Below are 21,108 nucleotides of genomic sequence, written 5' to 3'. Positions count from 1 at the left end.
CTAAAATTTGGAGTGACCCTGACACCAGTTAGTAATTAAGATAAATTATTGATACTTTGATTTAAAATACAAAAGCCGACTGCTAAAAATCAACACATTTTGTGAGTCGCTTCAAGATGTAAAAACGACTAGTTAATTTCGTCATAATTAAATAGGACACACATGGCACAATAAGTAAAGCACATTAGAGCGAATCCATTGAATACAACTACGAACCTAGCTGGGTGTCGTATTATTTCAAAAAGTTTTTTTCTTATTGGTATAATTCGAGGATTTTCAATGTATGTGTGTTAATAATAAGAATGTTATTTTCTAAAATTTTGGGCATTTATTGTTGAATAAAAAATGGCTTATTGCAAACTATTGTTTATAAACCAGTGAATTGCAAGTTTGAATCCCGCATCTGGCTAAAACTTTTTTTCTTTGTCACTAAATGAAATAATTAATAGCATCTGTTACAAGGCTGCCAGCGGATAGAGAAAGGTAGAGAAAGCTGGTCGTAAATAAAAAAGAAGATATAGCCAGTAGACTTCTGTAATGTCGTGTCCTTAAAATAATATATAACATTTCAAAAAATATATACGGCTGAGTAATTATTATTTTAGCAAAAGCTTTAATTTATACGACTTTTCTATGAACCTTGATTATAAATTTTACATTTGACATAAAAGCTTATTAGATACCCACCGAACTTTTTTCTGACGCTGGCTCGTAACCTTATATTTATTTTACTTCTTTTATGAACATAAAATTTACATATTATTATTTTCAGAAAGGGGTTCAAATTACTTTGAGCACTCTTGGCAGACATTATTCCTTATGGTCTATTACCAGGGTGGCGTGGGGTGGCCCTGCTCATTTTTGGCATGCGCTTCTTTGTTCTCCAGATGTTTCCTGCAGCCAGAGGCGTGGGCTGGTAGGCTTATATTCAAGACAGGTGAGAGTCTGTGCAATAATAACAACTAGCATGAAAGTAAGTTATTTATTTTCTCATACTATCATTATTAAGACATTATTAATAATTCTTCTTATTCTTTTAATACCATCCATTTTCAGAAGATGATCACCAACAGGGTGATTTTTTCTCTTTCGTTTGATGCCCGATTTGATTCGTCATAATGTAATTAATTACGTCTGTTTAAATAAGAATGACAGAAGAAAATTTTGAAAAGAATTTAAAACCCTCAAAATCAGCGCTTGAAATAAAAAGTTTACGAACCGGAGCGCTCGATAGTTTTCTGAAGATATTTACATAGGTATCAAATTTTATGTATATTTCCTAAAATATGACCTATCTAGCTCAGACGGTCAAATTATTTTTTCCACGAGACGCAGTAATAATTTCACCGATTTCACTAACAGGAACAGCGTTCCGGTGCGCTCCGGTCTAATCTGAGCCCTGTTCATAATATAGTATAGTTATTAGGGAGTATTCACAAGAAGGACATTTGGATCCGTACCTTAATTGATTAAGAGTATTTGTTTAACAAGCAAAAGATTTTATATCGAATAAAACTTGTGTAAGATTTTCTAATAGGTACCAATGAATGTTTCTATAGCCTGAATATTTTAAATAAAAACAATGATACATTCTTATAAATCATTAATAAAAAATATTTAATTTAATATCTTTCTACAAGATATCATGATCGCGTCGTAGATCCCAGGGTCGAATCCTGGATCTGACAAGTACACAATATATTGTTTTTCAATTTGTGTACAAGTCAGAGTATGGACCTAATAGATTGAGCAAGTGGCTGACATCTATTTCTCGTAAAAATAAAATCTTTTTACATAAACATCCACTCTGTGAAGGCCCATATCTTATCTTATTAGGATCGGAGATGGTCAATCTGGATCTTATAACTAAAGATAGTTATATGAATGTTTTGACCATCTGACACGTCATTCCATTCCGTTCTGAATTCTGATGACTCCATTCCGTTCTGAATTCAGTGGTACGCAAGGTCTTTTTGTCAGACAATATGTGGCATTTCAAATTTGATCCTTTTATCTGGAGATTGTTAATTCCTTGTCCTCTTCAACCTTCAACTTAATTTAATTAAAGATAACAATATTTATATAAAAATATTTTTAATAATATTATACTACTGTTACTAAATAGCTCTTCTTGTGTGTGTTTTTCAACAAAATGTCTGTACTTTATGTTATAACTTACAAAATAATATTATAACGGTTCATACTCACATAAATAACTTTGAAACAAAATGAGTGTAAAGGCGTAATGAATAAGCTGTTACATTGTCGTCGAGAAATACGGCGAATTTCACACGCATTTAGTGGAGCTTATGAACGTTTATATGATACATTTCGTTAAGCAGAGAATAAGATATTGTTTCAGTAAGGTGCCTTATGAAATTTTATAAATGCGACGACATCAGTCAACAAAAGTGAGACATTTTCATCTTGTCATTATATATTATTTTTATCTAATTATTTATCTACTTTAATAGATTATGCTATGTTTTTGCTGTTGACTGAAAACCTGAAACTCTTCTTGAAAGTAGTTGTTAGCTTCGACGATTGTCGTCAGTACCAAATTGATATAGATAATATTATATTATATTGGAACAGATGTAACAAACTGGACTACAATATCGATTAATCTTTCTTTTGTCATTTACTAGAGTCACTATTTTTCCAATATTAGATGAATGGCAGAAATCTCTTGCGAATATCATCTATAAGAGATCTTGGCAATAAGTTTGACAGTAAGTTGATATTTAGTGGTCACATGGTTACCATTTGTAAAATGACGCTACAAATGGGTTTCGTCTTGCGTACTTAAATCGCAGTATAATTTTTCCAATATTCTATGCATGGCAGATTCTGGGCAATATTCTGGGCATTACGTTTGATAGTAAACTGATGTTTATTAGCCAAATGATTACTAACTGTAACAAGGCGTTCTTGCGTACTCACCAGGCTTTTTTGAATGTTACGGTATTCAAAATTCTTTATAGTAAATTCCTTACTACAAAGTAAACTTGAGAGTGGGTCTATTATTTGAGCACTGCATTAGTTAAAGTACGGTCTTATGGTGAAGATGGCTTAGAAGAAATTCTTGTGACTCCTATACTTGAAGCTGTATAGATAAAATCCATGACATTATCGAATCGACTCTTTTTTAGGTATTTTGACATGACCACGATAGCTGCGTAGCTTAAGCGCCAATCTATAACTTCATGGGTCCCAGGTTCGAATCCTGGATCTAGCAATTACACAAATTGTTTTTCAATTTGTGTATGAGTTAGGGTATGGACCTAATAGGTTGAACAAGTGGCTGACATCTATTTCTCATAAAAACAAAATCTGGTAATACAAAAAACTCCACTCTGTGGAGGCCCATATGGTCATTAGGATAGGACATGGTCAAAAGAATGTTGAAATATTGTAGTCTAAAAATTAGAAGATAATATATATTTGGCTACGTACTCTGCTATTCTTGGTAGTGAATTTAGTAATAATAATTATTATTATGAACGATGAAAGTGGGAATTGGAAAATCTTCTATGAAAAAGAGCTCCCTCTAGTACCACAGCTTTAAATAAAATTTTATTCACCACAAATCATAAAAGACCATCAGTATATAAATCTTTAAGCTTCTGTTTATTTTCATGATATCTGTAATAAAAAAATCAGTCATTTTTATGGCTGGCAATAGCCTTTTGTTACTTTTATTTCGACCATAAACAAAACCCAGCCACTCAACACTAAACCAAGCCACACTCTTAACAACCGAAAACTCAAAAGATTTTTTTATAGCCAGCAATGCAGATAAGTGAAAATTATATATCGGTAGGTTTTAAAGAAGACTTTATGTTGCGTAATAAAGTAATTCACTCCAATGTCAAATATAGAATAATAATTTTATTAAATAAAAACAATAAAGCAAAAAATACGCTGATTATAATATAAATAAACGTACCATTTAGCTTCAATCAGTGATTCCCAATTAGTATTTTACGAGAATTCTCAAAACATTTATGAAATGTTCTATTATTAAACTACTATGTTATTAATATATATTTAAATTTTAATAATTAATAATTTTTACTACTCACATCATATTGTAAGATGGCAGTAAATTAAGGAAGACATGTGAATAATACAGCTTCTCAAAGTAGATTCCTTGAAGATTATATTTTTTGCCTGCGGCCATAATGCTCAATTTAGTTTTATTGTTGTTTTAATTTAATAAAACGCATTTTTTTGTAGTACTTATACCACTTTTAATCAATAAATTAGGACCGGTTTTGCCCGCCTTAGAGGGACATTTTCAACTCAGGACAGTTGAAAATGTCCCTCTGAGGTGGACGAAACCGGTCCTAATTTATTGATTAAAAGTGGAACAAGTACAACAAAAAAAAATGCGTTTTATTAAATTAAAACAACAATAAAACTTAATAACATAGTATTTCTGCTTTAATATTATGTTAATAAGTAGGTACATTTTTTATGGAACTACGATATAATTTAATACAAAAACTGTCTCTATTCCTTTAATAAGCAAATCTATTTATTTGTATGCATTTTAAACTAACGTTTCTCAAATAAGTGAGATAAATCTGAATTTTGAAGGCAGATTGAAGAGCTCTTAGATTGTCTTTGAGAAAGTTAATCCCAATAGAGCGCGAAGACGGGTAGGTAAGTCACGTTGTTCGATGTGATATAATATTTAAAGTTTTCCATTATGTTTATGAAGGAACTCCAGTAGACACTTGCCCCTGGGCTGTCCCTAGAGAAAATGGGCGGACAACATCAATAGGGACTCAGAAAAGCTGAGTGTGATCCACAGTAGAGAGAGAGCTTTAAATAGAGCTTCCGGAAAGATGGTTGTGCTCAGTACCTATATACATTATGTACCAAGCTACTTATAATAATATAATTTTATTAATGAAGAAATGAGTAATTTTTCTAAATCACTAACATGATTATCTGAGTCGATACTTCTAACTCTACATCTAAAAAGCGTGCTTAAAAATATTAACTTAATTCATAATAATAATTATTACTCACCCAGGGGTCATTTGATTTGCTCCCCAGTGTAGGTATACTAACGCTAATGCATTCGCATCCTTTTTTGAATGAGGTTTGTACCAAGCTGACGGGATAGGACTGAATGACCCCGGTCAGTGAAAAATAGACGCCATAGCTATCTTAATTTTTTGTACATTGGTGTCACCGTAAAATAGGCCGAATTTAATTTAATTAATTATTTTAATACCGCGTTATCATCATTATGTTATTACATAATTTTATTTTATTGCTTTACTTATTTGTATAATAATAATAAATAAATCTATAAAATTGCGATGGGTTAAGATCAATGACATTAATATGGACGAATCATCTGGAAAAGAAAATGACACTCACTTTATTGTCGGGTCTGCCGAATGGGATAATCTGTTCTAAGGCCATTACAATAAAGGTGATATTGCTATAAATTCCTGATGCTTTTTGTTGGGTCTGCCGAATGGTTCGGTTCGAACGGGTTTGCTCAAATGAACATTGACATTAGAAACACTGCTCTAACACCATTACAATAAAGGTCATATTGCTATAAATTCCCGATGCGTGATATCGCATAATATAAATTGCGTAACGTCTACCTATACATGCGAATGCGCAAATTTACTTGCTAGATACTGTATTGGGTGCGTCGTCCATTAATAATGTCATTGGTTAAGATGGATAACATAAATTAATTATTTCATTTTAATCGTGTTTTCAAGTAGATATATTATGACAATGTTAAAAATATCAGACGTGTATTTTTGACATGATAACGATGTGGGGATGGTCCCTACAAACCCTTAAAGTTGAGCCTCCCCTGGTTGTGTTCATAGATAGTATACGTAAAGTCGTATTGTTGGCCATATACCTAATTGATCTATTGTACCAGATTAAGTATGTGCCTTAGTATCACATTAATTATTATAAAAAGAAAAACTATAATAATATAGATTAAACTATAGACATATATAGTAAACACCAGGTGAAAAGTAGATTCTAAGGTATTGCAACAAACACACAGTAAACATTTTTATTGAAGCTTAGGATCTACACGATAGTTTTCTACCATCAGGATCAAGCATCTTGAAAGTTTCATCACACTATATAATTTTCACCGCATTTTCTATGAACAAGTAAGGTCAAAAAGGTCTCACCCTTTAGATCATTAGCCAACAAAACCCCTTTGTCTCCATATCATTAAAGGGGCTAACCGCGATATTATTTTCGTTAATTTTCTAAGGGTAATAACTTTCAGCCGCAACGGCTACAAGAATAAGCTTAAAGTTTTAAAAGCTCCCAATAAAAATGTGCGGAAATATGTAGTAGGTTAGTGGTTTGAATTGTAGGAATTGTTAGAATTCAAGGCTGGGGTGGCCTTCCAGAGGATCGGCCGTATGGCTGGTGAAGGATAGGGCTTAAAAGTAAGGGCGCTCAAGATCGCCTATGGCGCCATTTTTATGGGAATCGCGGCTTATGCCGCCAGTGCTTGGTGCCCGCGCATTCCCAAAAGTGTCAAACTTAGAATCTCTCTTTTGAGAGGACAGCGCATCGCGCTCCTGTCCATTACCAAGGCCTACCGTACTACCTAAACTGACGCGCTCCCGGTCCTGGCCGGCATTCTCCCACTTGACCTGCACATTCAGGTCAGCGGCGCTTCAATATTGCTCCTCAAGGGCGAGGAGGCCGACGTTGGTGATTTTCACCTCGTCCCCCCCCCTCGGCTAGCTGGCGAAGGAGTAGCATTATTGAGGCGCAGAATTAGACTCATGTCGCTCGATGCGGCCTTTAAGACCTGGCAGCGAAAGTGGAACGAATCGACCAAGGGCCGGCACACATATACGTTTTTTCCAGATATACAGTGGCGAATGGAGATAACCAAATACCTGACTCCAGACCATTACACCAGTCAATTTGTGACTGGTCATGGTGGATTCGCTGGCAAGCTCTTCGAGCTTGGACTTGCAAACCGTCCGACATGTCCATGCGGAGGGGAAATACAGGATGCCAACCACATCCTATGGGAGTGTCTGAGTATGTGCTCCGAACGGGAGGAAATGCTCAGGTCGGTCCAACCAGCTGTTAGACACATCGGCCCGTCCGACCTGGTTGCTACTAAGGCCAATTATCTTGCTTTCAAAAAATTTGCGGCGTCTTACTACGGGCGTGAAGATCTCTTCACATAAATTTTGCTGCCTGTATGATTAGCTTCGTTCTTTAATTTAATAAACAAGTAGCTTCATTTTCTTTTTAGTAATTTTCATGTGCTTTTTCTCTCCCTGGCACTTTGCATTAGAGTAAACTCAGTAAACTCAGTCAGAGCTCACTTTGAGCGTAGCAATCTAAGTCTTGGGCATCTTCTCCCAGGACACTCCCAGGCCAATTCTTAGATGCTTCACATCACCAATTGATGGATCCCGTGATACTCTCAATTAAGACCGAGAGTGGTACGGGGCGGGTTTGGTGGAGGGACTTTAACTTCAATGTACAAGTTATTATTAGCTTATAAAATAAAATTCCAAAAATCCTAAATATAATAGAATCCTAATATAAAAAATATGTTTCTCAATATATTGGTAAACCAATGATCTTAATTTACCAACTATTTAATTATATACACATACGTTTATATTATAACGCCCACGATTACCAAGCGGCTACCACGTTGGCTTATAATGTCGTGGGTTCCGGGTTCAAATCTCCGGATTGGCAAATTCATAATACGTTATTTATCAATGTGTATTTTTACCAGAGTATGGATTTAATAGGTTGAACAAGTGGCTAACATCCATTTCTTAAAAACCAAAATCTATTTATACAACCTCTACTTTGTGGAGGCTAATTATATTATGATATTCATAAGATCAGATATGGTTCTAACCCAGAATAGGTCATAGCTTTGACCACGTAGGTAATTGACAGGTCCAAATTCTTTAGGATGCCAAAATTGGAAACCATCCCTCACGATAGCAGGTAAAATCTCAAGAGTAGAAGTGACCTATGAGACCTACAAAACAGTGAAAAGCGACCTTGCTTTGTAGAAAGGCAGTCGAAAAATAAACGTTTGAAAAATTATCGAAAGGAAAATAATAGAAAATGTAGGTCTTTAAATAAAGCATAAAAGAAATGTCTCACTATGTATTATTAATAAATTATAAAATCTAAATGTGTCAATACCCGATTTTCTTTTTATTGAGCTTTTTTCTTTGAGATAAAGATAAAATATATTTTGCAATTGCCTTTGAGACGTCCTATATACTATTGCAAATGCTGAAAATTTTGCCATATTTACAAAGATAGTCTCTTGTGTAATCAAAACTTTACCACAACTTCAACTTGTTTTTGTCACTTTATAGCACTCCAAATTGTAGAGACTATTTCTAACTAGTTACAAATTTGTTAGAATTTCAATGTTTTTACATCAACAATAATAATATCAATAAAATTTAATAGAAAATGTGTTTTTCAATGATTACCCACTCCACGATAAGGATATTTTATGGAAGCCTTTTTTTGATGACACTGGGCGTTAGACATATAAAATATATTTTGATATAATATGTGGAGGTCAACAACCCAAGCCTTGTCAGCAAACGCCAGTCGAATTGCATGTACTGTAATAAATAGCTGATCGCAAGTTATCTGCATTTTTCCTCCACGCCGTAGTCTGCAAACTCCTACCTTGTATTCCTTAATCGTTTCCATATTATATATCGGGTATCACTACTCCAAAGTGGCGACATCCGTTACAAAAACTCCCACTTTACGACCTACGTAAAGTGACTGATATTCATCAGACATAGCTGGGACATCCTAAATAATATACCTATGTGTATATGTGTGTTTGTGTTTTAAGTAAATATCTTATACAATATTTTAATACATCTTCATTATATAAAACATTAATACCACTGACGATAATTGATGTGGACTGTAATTTATGGTGGTTGTAAAGATGAGTAGGGTAAAATGGGGAACTCCGGGTACTAACCTTTTTGATGGTAAGCAAAGAAAGACTCATACTCTTAGATCTCAATCACTCATGTACTGTTATGGTTATTACAGCGCTCTAATTGGAAAATTTGACGAACCGTAGCGCGTGATAATTTTACAAAAATATCAGCATAGTTTATATGTATTTTATAAAAATAAATTTGTTTGATTTTTCGTTATATGGCCTATCTAGCTCAGACGGTCAATTAATTTTTTTCACGAGACGGAGCGATAATTTTGAGGATTTTATGAACCGGAACGGCGCTCCGGTGCGCTCCTCTCCATTTCGAGTCCTGTGGTTATATCACAATCGTTGTGACTTTACGCACAGTTTACACAAGCATCCGCGGTCACCATGTTAGTATTGTTTAATAGTTTAATTGTTTGCTTTTGCGGTCATATCGCCATTATATTAAAATATTTTCTCATGAGATACATAGATGAGCATGATTTCAAATTGTTTAGAGCATCTATTATAGAAAATTGGCTAAAATAGTCACATTTTTTTCTATTAAAAAACATTTTATAAAAGCTCCATGCTTTAATCAGCTCTTTCAGCTTCTTTAGTTTATCTTAAATACTCCCTGGAATTAATAGAATTATACTATAAAAGTAGTAAAAAATATGTAATTAACAACATTGTCTACATATTTTGTCTAAACTTTAATCAACACTTCACAGTAAGAAAATAAATGCTAACCAAATCTTAGTACATACAACTGATATTGTGATTTTAATTGCTATTCTTGCTTAATAAATCTCACCAAATAATTATAAGGTTAAAGATATCGTAAACCAGCCCGCATCTGAAAGACATAGGGTTTCTTTTCGGGAAATATTAACCCAGATTTTAGATATTATACCATTTTAATTCTCGATAAATTCATCTGGCGCTACTATTGAATTTCTAAGCATTAATTAAATGAGATTTTGTTAAATACAAGATAGTACAAGAGTGTTTGTTATAATTTTACCTATGTGTGTAGGTACATAGCTTAATTGTTAATAATAATATATTCACTATTATTCCAATCCTAGCGAACCGTTTATTTATCTCACTGTGTAAAAAATACTACTGGCGGCTATTGACGGTAGTTTATCATATTTATGTATTGAGGAATATAATTGTTACAATAAAGTAGTCGTTTAAACTATCAAAACTGACTATCTCGCTTTAAAAGTTAACACAGCCAAGATGGGAGCTGTCATAACATAGCACTTTTTGACAGTTTAGAGACGGTTAACTTATTGTAATAATAAACCGTCTCAATACATAAATATTATAAACTACCATCGACAGCTGCCGATAGCCGCCTTTTGTATACAACAAACTCACAGATATGTCTTGATCATATATTATTTTTCGACCATGTCCGATCCTAATAGGATCATATGGGCCTCCACAGAGTAGAGGTTTGTATAACAGGTTTTGTTTTTACGAGAAATGGATGTCAGCCTCTTGCTCAACCTATTAGGTCCATACCCTGACTCACACACAAATTGAAAAACAATATGTGTACTTTCCAGACCCAGGATTCGAACCTGGGACCCACGGCGTTATAGTCCAACGCTTAAGCCACGCGGCCACCGTGAGGAGGGTAGGAGGCTTGTGTGCCTTAATCATATACGGTTATATATTATTTTGTAATGCATAGCTTATAATGGATTTAAGTGTTGTACTATTCCATTTGAGTCATTTTTTGCGACCCGAGTTTCGCCTTTCGGCATCTTTAGGCACTATGTGCACTCTCCAAAAGGTAAATACACACTATCAGTATCAACATGGGTTTCAAAGAACAACTCAAATGGAATAGTACAAAAAAATAAATCCATCATAAATTGAAATACAAATTCCATCAAGTACCTTCGGTCGATAGAATTAATATTTTGTCACCATACTATTAGGACCACGTAAGTCTGATATTATCGAAAAATGAAGTTTATTTGACAAAATTTAAACAAAAAATCATATCAAAACCTCGGTTATCTAGACTAAAGACCATATTCTTTATGCTGGCGTGTGGTTCCCCCCCCCCCTCGCTTCAGCATCTTAACACTGCATTCCCTCTCGTTTCCTCTCATTGAAAACTACTTGCAACAGTCAAACGCGATGACACAATGCTTTCCGTTCACGAGCGACGTGACGTGAACGCCAGTATAAAGAATACGGACTCTAGTATAATGTCCATCTATTAACAAATTTAAAAAAATTCGGAGGTCTCGTGGTTTCAATCATGGAATTAAAACCTCGTATTTCACAACTAGTGTTAGCAGATCCATCGATTATAAAGGTGTTTAAAATATTATTTTTATTTCGTTTTTTCCTTCCCCTCAACATTATTTTCAAAAAGACTTACGAGGTGTTAATAATAAGTTGACGTGGGTCCTAGGTTCGAATCCTGGGTCCTACTGAGAGTATGGACCTAATAGGTTGAGCAAGTGGCTGACATCCATTTCTCGTAAAAACAAAATTGTTAATACAAACCTCCACTCTGTGGAGGCTCATATGATCTTATTAGGATCGGACATGGTTGGATTTTTTGTGGGATTTATGATACTTGGCCAGTTCGTGTAAGAGTATGCAATAAGTCCATTACCATCAAAATATTACTTTGGTAAAAAGTGAGAGTTATTGCAATTATTGGCCTGTACAATGACATTGTAATATAATCAATTATAAGCAAAATTCCCGTTAAAGGAAAGTCTTTCATTGGATCCCGGGTAATAAAAGTGCCGAAACTTCAAATCCCTTACTTTTACGTACAATATTTTCTCGACAAGCAGATAGACTCGACCATAACGTTTACCCAAGTCACGCTTTCCTAAATGACTTTATTATCTTGAATCTTGGCATTCGCACTCGAGACAAGCCAAAGCGCGAAAAATATTTTATAAGTCAGAGAAAATTCCGTGTTATCTTACGCGAAACAAAACGCTCGAGAGTGTACTCGTTAGTTTTTAAATTGTCGAGATAATATTTCGTGTTTCAAATAATTTACTGTTAAAGTTTTCACTTTTTTTTATACTACAACCATAATGAACGATGATTCATATCTACGAGCAACTAAAGTGTCTGAAGAAGATTGCTTCTCGAAAAGTTGGTTTTTTGTTTATTTAAGTAGGTAGTTTTATTTTTTCAAAAAAAAATGAGATAACAGCATTAGCTAAGTAAAGTTTTCTTATAATGAAACAAAAATAGTTCACTATTTTCTGTTATATTTAGGTATTTCACAGGTAATGTAACATGAATCCGTACTGAAAATAGTATTAGAGTTTCTTTCTATGATTTCGAAATATTTAACTTTTGACAGCGTTTTGAATATTTTCATGACACTTTGTAAGTATGTATTAATTACTTTTTTTATTCATCGAATAATTCACAAGATCTAATAATGTAACATTCTAATTAATTAATATACATAATTTTCAAAACACTTCTGAGAAAATACATCATAACCAATAGAAAAAATCTTTTTGAAAAAAGTAAGACACTCCCGCAGGAATCGATCCTGCATCTCACAGGTTTCGCGCCCACGCATATACACCACTATACTAAAGGTACCATACTTAATTACGACAAAATTTTAACTAATGCCTCTTATAGTACGCTCTAAAGGGTTTTCTAAATCTAAATTATTATTATTAAGTTAATAAGTATTTAGTAAGTATACAAATATTATAGTAAGTAATTTTTGTATGAAAATTTCAATTGTATGAAGAAATTTTGGCTAAAGCTGCCCCAGCGTGAATGAATTTACAGGGTTCAAAAGATTGACAAAACTAGGTACCTAGCTACTTTTAATAATATTTACTGTTATAGAAAAATAATTATTAAAAAAAATTACTATGGTAATAAATGTTTAGTATCTAAAATATATATTATAAAAAGTTTGTTTAGACATTATGACATGCAAGAAATCATTAATGTTTCACACTTCGCCCAAAACTTATGTGGTAAACGTTGAATATCTACAGCAAAAAAAAACAAGACTATCAACAATAGTCAACATTTTGTAAACTGTCGAATTTAAGACAGTAAATGTTTGTTTTGTGCTAACCAATAAAATATATTATCCCAGGGCCCCTTCAAGTGTAAATGCCATCCTGAGTATAATAATAATATGAACAGTAACTCAGAATGTTAATGACATCTATGCGAAAAATATTTTGCTCATTATATTATCTACAGGTTCGATCATATTATAATCTCGGAATATTATACGTTTTAAATGTAAATCTTAAGCCCATCGTAAATATGTGACCGTCGTTTATTAGAATTTATTTGCTCATTGCACCAGTGATGACTAGATAAAATAGGGATGTAGCATTTATATTATTATCTAATTCTGAATTAATTTTAATTCAGCAACTGCTGGATGAGGGCATTCTCTGGCTTCTTAAATTCTTCGCTATTCCTAGTCATTCGCTGTCACATACATCCACTGAACTTTATGAGTTTATCTATCTAGCGGATTTTAGCGCGCTTTTGTGGTCATTTAGTCTCAGGCACCACTAAATGACGGCAGTTGTCGAGTTTTTTTCCACTCGCCGAGCGACGTGTTCAGTCCATTACAATTTCATCTATTTAACGACCTTTATCACATCGCGTACATTCGTCTGCCTAATAAAATTCTGTGAATGTAGGTATATGGCAGCGAAGAACTAAGGGCCGAGAAGGGTGTAAGGAGGCTGTCATCTAACAATAAATCAACCCAAGGTAGTGATGATGATGATAACTGTTATTTATTAATAAATTACATCTAATTAATTAAAAACAATAAATAACGTAATATTTAGGTTATGTTGATATTCCATTGATAATATTAGTATTTCAATGCATTAATCGTTCATAATAACATAGTATTTCATAAATAACTTCATTACTTTTACCTTATAAAAACAAAAGTCCGTTTACTTGTAATAAAATTGTCGAATTTTCCTAAAAAAAAGCACTTAAATAATGTATCATTTAAATTTTGTTACACAATAATGTTACCAATTTATTTTTTTATTAACCTAAACATGTTTCCACTTAAATACAAGTAGGGGCTTTATGAATTTGTAAACTTATTATTATTTTATGGTAAAAACGTGCTCTTATAAATTTATTCGTTTTTAAAATTGGTGAATTTATTAATATGCCATATTATTATGTGTATAAAAAATATATTATTTTTTGTTTTTTTTTTCTTTAATATTTTCTCAATAAGTTTTAATTACAATGAAAAATTAACTACCCATCTTCTCAATTATACTAAACATTGCAATGATTATTTATTTTGTTTATATTATGAATGTAATATAATACATTAAGTAACGGCTCTCGTTATTCTGAACGAACGGCGCTGGCCTTTCATCCAGGGGCTCCAGTTTTGATTCAGGGTGAGGTCACAATATATTTATGCGATTCTATTAAAGCCAGGGTGTGATTTTTTTTAATTCTATTTCTAACTACACTACTGTGATTGGACCTCGATGCCTATTGTACTGTAAAAAAATATATGTGTAAAAATACAACAGCATTTATCATTTCTAAAATAATACATATATTATGTACGTCTCAATTAGTGTGAGTAGCCAGACTTTACTTAATAAAATTCTAAAATCGGCTAGACAGATCGAAGAAAGGAAAATAATAAGACTATATTTATCCATTTTCACATCGAAATCAATTAAAAAAACCATTAAAATAATTTATGTCATCATATTGATGCCTTGTTTAAATAGGTTTTCAATTTTTTGAGTGCGTACATGCATTTATTTTGACAGTAAGTTGTTAAAAGTGCATTTTCAGTATCCCAATTATATGAGGATTATAATTAAGCACCAAAAAATTGCATAATCTAGTTTAATACTTCAGACCTTCGATTTGAAAATAAATATTTCAACCGTCCCGATAGCTAAATCGAGCACAAAACGTATTCAGTCAAGTTTTTGTTTCTTATTTGGTGCAACCATTGTTGTGGGTAGAAATAAATTATTGGTCACTATATTTCTTAGTCTGGCATACATTGACATCAGAATTGCTTCGATCAAATGAGTCATTTTCTCGCTACAGTGGTCTCAGTCATTGTAAATCGATCAAAATCAGAGATTAGCGGCGCGACTTCCCCAGCCGCCTGATAAGGTAAGTGCGATAATATTATTCATGAAGCATAAAGCCTAAGGACCTACACATGCAGTTAAACGCTTTCTATTTTTTATATAGATAATGCGATCTGTCATTTATTGATACAATTATTTTTTCTATATAATCTATTCATATTCATAAAAACCTTTGTAACAAAATTAATACATATGTTAATTAAATACATACTTTCTAACTCAACGAACATAATATAATAGGTATCTATAAGATTTTATTTGTAAAGTATTAACATCCAAGAATCCCTACATATTATTTACTTCCCTTTAACAAGGAGAGAATATATTATTCGAACAAATACCTGAATAATTGCGGCAGAGGAATAGGCTTATATCAACTTATATACTTCGCTGATCAGTTTGAATAATCGTTTGTAAGCTGGGGTACAATATACCTAGGCTCACATTTTAGTGTTAATCTAAATTACACCACAACTAGATGTCTTGTAGCAAAGGTATTAGTTATATTATTGTAATTTAACCTTTCGATACCGGCAATTCCTTTGTTATTTAATTTATATGGCATCCCTTGATTGAGGCTGTATTTAGACGAGTTATTTATATATTTTAGGTAAATAAAATTATTGTTAATTATTACTACTACTCATATATTCATAGATTACACTTCAGCCCGTCGTGGTTTTTAACTTCAAGAATCATTTTACGGTTCGATCACTCTTCCGCTATTTTTTCGGTATCAAACGGAAATATAATTGAATATACATAATTTTGAAAACACTTTTGAGAAAATATATTACAACCAATAGGAAAAATCTTTTTTGAAAAAAATATGACACCGTATTCTAACTAAATGCGACAAATTTTAAGTAATGGATGTTACAATACTCTCTAAAGCGCTTTCCAAATTGAGTTACTATTGAAAATCGACTTTTGTATTTTAAATCAACGTAAGTATTAATTACTTTAATTACAAACCGATGTCACGGATCATTCAAAGATTTTTTTGTTGTAATGTTACAACAAAAAATCTTTAATGATTATTTAATTTATATTTTTTTTTTATTCAACGAACAATTCACAAGATTTAAGAATGTAACATTCTTTTCATTGAGTTTAAGTTTATTTTTTAACCATTTCTGATCCTTTAAGAACAAATGAGCCTCCACCGAGTGCAGATTGTAACAGATTTTTTATTTTTTTTTACGAAAAATGGATGTTAGCCGTTAGCTCCATACTCTGACTACACATATACATTGATAAACAACACGTGTATTTGTGTCGCTAGATTTCAAAATCAGCCAAGTCCACCTTTAGGTATTTTTGACTTTTTTGTGAATTGCTGAAGAACTACTGCTTTCTAACATTTCTGTTTTATCTAAATTTGGAATTTATTAATTTTAAATATTCTATACTCGAAATAATATAAACTTTCACCCTTGTGATTGTGTACTTGAGAAAACAAAAAGCAGTTTTTCTCCTATACACCCATTATGGACATGACTGATTTTGAAATCTAGCGACACATTTGACATATCCAGGATTCGAATTCAGGACCCACGACATCGTAAACCGAGGCGTTACCCACTTGGCCATCCAGCTCTTTCTTAAGTTTACATTGAAAACTAAAGTAAATAGTTCTTTGAATTTAGAATAGTGAAACAACTACATTTGTTGCATATCCGTGTGTCTGGAATACGGAAACGTCAAAGAGTCATTGAACCATCACCGAGGTGTACCCAAACCTAGACACATCAATTTGATCACCTAAGTTCGCATACCCGCAAATATTTTAATACAATTTCTCAACCCATACACTCGTTACCCGAGCATACAGTAAATAAATAGATAAACTTTCACCTATATTATATGGTTTGTAAAAAGAAAAATATAATTTGTATTTAATTTCCCCGAATCCATGGTTTTAGTTAAAGTTAAAACACCCCCTGACATGCTCCATTCCATGTAAGTATATTACCATCATATTAAATCCAAAATGGTCATCTCTCTAATTTTGTAATTCAATCTTTTTGATAGACACGTGCTGGCTTGCTGCTATTGTTATTAAATTTAATATTGTTTCAGCTTGAAAATCACCAAATATAATAACTCGCCCTTTATATTAGCATTTATCTAAGAACCAAGATGAAGAAATTCAAAGAACATCTCTCAAACGTTAATCATTTATTAGTTGAGAAAACAATGACAGGTTTTTTTTACTTCATAAAGAATGCGACGTTTACCTCAGGGTGTTATTATGAATGGACGACGCCTTAGGTCGTCTGAGAAACCTTTACGTAGTATTTTATTGAACCAAAAACAATTTTAACAGGGTATATATAAATTTTCATTGAATTATTATCAGATTATTGTCATTTTTTGTTTTATTCTTGTATGCAAAGGATATTTTGAATACGTCATCTACATTTTTTTTTTAATATTTTCATAAAATACAATGTACATGTCATGTATTAAGACAAACTTGCTGAGAAAATAAATATTTACTGTTAACTATTTCGAATTGTGTGTATGATGTGCTGTTATTAGGATCCATTTTCATTTATTTACCAAATTCATATTCAGGAAATTTCAATACAAATAAAGGAAGAATTAAATAATACGTACACTTACAAAAATACTGAAATTAAATGATTGGAACAAATAACAGAATAAGAACTGCTAGATGATTTTATTACTATTAGATAGGACACACATAGCTCAGCGGTCAATGCACATGGGCGTGAATTCCAGGGGAAGCGGGTTCGAAACCCTTTCTAAAACTTTTCTGAAATATTTTCATTAGGTAGTTAATTTTAATTAATAATATGCTATTTATTGTTTTGTAAAATAAAGTGTAGATAAGTATAATAATATTTTTTATTATTTTATTTACTGCTATTAATATGATTGATGGAATAATAGTTTAGTAGTTAAAATAAATAACAAATTGGGGAATGAATGAATTTTATGCAGGCATCCCGAAAATTACTAACAACACCAAACTGTATCAGTGCACCAGAGTAGGACTAATAAATTGTCACTTTCTTCTTTTTTGTTGTACTCGGTAGCTCGCTTTGCTTATAATTTAGATAATTTTTGCGTCAGAAAATTTATTTAACAATCTAAATGGGGTAAGATTAAAGGAGAATAAACATAGTCAAACTAAGCCTTGTTTGACAACAAATAATTTATTTGATATGTTAAACACTTATATATTTATATAATTTACAATTTTAATACATAAATCACATTTCTTAAATGAAATTGAATCAACGTAACTAGTTTTGATGTTTGTTATTTCTTTAAACTATGTATAATATTATTTGCAAATAGGCTGTGTTTTAATATCTACAAGTCGTTTTCTCAGACCGCATTGAATGTTTTCGGTTTGAAAGGATTTCCAAAAACAACTTTTGCCTTCAGGTCCACAAAGCTATTATCACAAAGGACTTACACAATTCGAACCGACCTCCACGAATCCGGCACAATTTCAGAATCATTTCTTCCTCTGCACGGACGATCTTCAATAGATACTAGTATTACTGCGCAAACATTTACTGTATTTCGAATTCAAATACGATCGTTAACAGTTGGCTATATTTTAAACTGTCTAATGATGTAGACATATCTAAATTGTAGATCTCAAATGTAACTAGAATTTAAAAGACAAAGCTATTAAAATTTGCTTTTATAACTTTAATTATTTTCGTATTTAATTTAATTAATTAAGTATTCATAAAGTAAGTCTTAAATATAATAAAATATTAAGAATACGATTACAGATTATAGAAGTTTCAAAAAATATATTTATTTTTTAAATGGAGGCTACTAATATTATAATATTAATAAAAAAAAATTTGACACCCCGCAGGAATCGAACGTGCATCTCTCACGTATCGCGCCAGGTACCGGTTAACCATATAACTAATACCTAAGTAACTATTGGATATACTATATTTTCTCAAAAGTGTTCTCAAAATATGTATGTTCAATATTTTAGAATGTTACATTCTTAAATCTTGTAAATAATTCGTTGAATAAAAAAAATAGTTAATTAATGATTAATAACAACATACATATCATTAGATATTTACTAAGAACCTCATATTTGAGATAGCTACATTAATTATAATATAACCTCTATAAACTACCTTTTATGAAAAAACAAGGGCTTGATTCGTGATAAATTAAATAATTAAAAAAAGATAGAGCTACTGAAGGCTATACTTCAGCTGAGGCATGGTCTAAAAAGATGGTGACTAGGCGATGCGAGGATTGTGCAAATGACGCGAGCCGAATGAAATATAATTTGTCATAAAAATTCAACATGCGTCCTTTTATTGTTATGTTTATTATTATATTCGTAATAATAATAGTATAATCATTGACATGTTTTCTAAGTTAAGTACATGCGGAACGTTTTTTAGTAATCTTTACACGATTAAAGAATATATTCCTCCGACGCCATCACAAAACAAATTTACGTGCTCACACCTCTACTGTCAGTCTCTAATTGGCGACGACTGCGAAATTTCGTTCCACCTACTGTGAAATTTTTTTACCGTTTCACTTATGTATGCTCTTGAGAGACATAAACGTTCTATATATACTTAAGCACAAGCATGAAAGTCTTATCTAAATAACAGATGGCTAGTAAAATACTTGCAATCATAGAATGTTTGCAATAGCTCCTATAGTCGATCAAGAACTTCTTTTCCACGTGTTAAAATTGTGAACCTCTCCATCTCCACCCCTCCCCTCCAGTGCAGCCAATCGCACTTCCGTTTTCAAATGAAGAACTCCCCCAAATTTATTATTTCACTTTACGCTCCCGTGGTGTACAGATCTATCAATTTGCGTTTTTGAAGCTTTAAAAAAATGTCTTAAACGATCAGGAGTGGTGTTATTATTAGTAACCTTTTAGTTTATTTCGAAGAACAAAAGGGGTTGCATCTAAAAAAAAAAGGGCCGATACATTATTTAAGCACGCCCTTAACACGCGTTGCCGCCATGACAGGTACTTCACTGAAAAGTCTTTTATATGCAACTACAGCGACTTCCTGTTATCGCCGATTTCTTGATGTTGGACAGTACGTGATCACTATGTAAATTGAAAGTATTATGATTTTACTAAAATTAGACATTATTATACTTATCGCAAAATTGTATAACTATTTATAATTTACTATTGGTGATTTATAAATTATAACTATGAATAAACTAACAAAAATATATAAAAAAACTATGTCATCCAAATTATCATGATAGGTATCACGGTACTTTAGTGAAACGGCAAATAATTTTCAACTATAGGTGCGACGAAATTTTGGACTCGCTGGCAATCGAAGAGCAAACGTCGAGCTGTGAACATGCCAATTTATTTCGTGATGGCTACGGGGGGGGGTATTAATTCTTAAATCGTGTAAAGATGACTAAAAAACGTTACCCAATCACTTGAAAAAGAAAATATGTCAATGAATATATTATTATTGTTACTAATAGAACAATAAACAGAACATTAAATGGACGCATGTTGGATTTATATGACAAATTATATTTCATTCGGCACGCGTCATTTGCATAATCCACGCATCGCCTAGCCACGATCTTTTTAGACCATGCTTCAACTGAGGTATAGCCTTAACAGTTTGACAATATTACAAGTACAAAAATTGTGAAGAAAAAAAGAGTATTCGATCTATATCCTATGTTTCTTTACAATTATCTTTAAAATTAATAACAATTTTTGTGCAGTGATTCTTTTTTTTCTAATTTATTTCCAAATTTAAAAAAGTTTTCACCACAAAGGTGATAATTGGTAAAAAATCATTTGTTTTAAGTTGGATTAAACGTGAATCCAAAATAAACCGTCTTTTAGTTAATTTACTACACAAAAGGCCGGTTACTAAAGCGAATTTTTTGCGATGCAGTTGGTATCGCGCAAATATGTCACCTCAATTAGCGGTGTCTTCTTAAAAA

This window comes from Rhyacophila brunnea, unplaced genomic scaffold (genome assembly GCF_057557595.1).
Source record: "Rhyacophila brunnea isolate RB1 unplaced genomic scaffold, BYU_Rbru_1.0 scaffold_6, whole genome shotgun sequence".
Lineage (NCBI taxonomy): Eukaryota > Metazoa > Arthropoda > Insecta > Trichoptera > Rhyacophilidae > Rhyacophila > Rhyacophila brunnea.
The sequence above is the reverse complement of the archived record's forward strand: the minus strand, read 5'-3'. Positions refer to the sequence as shown.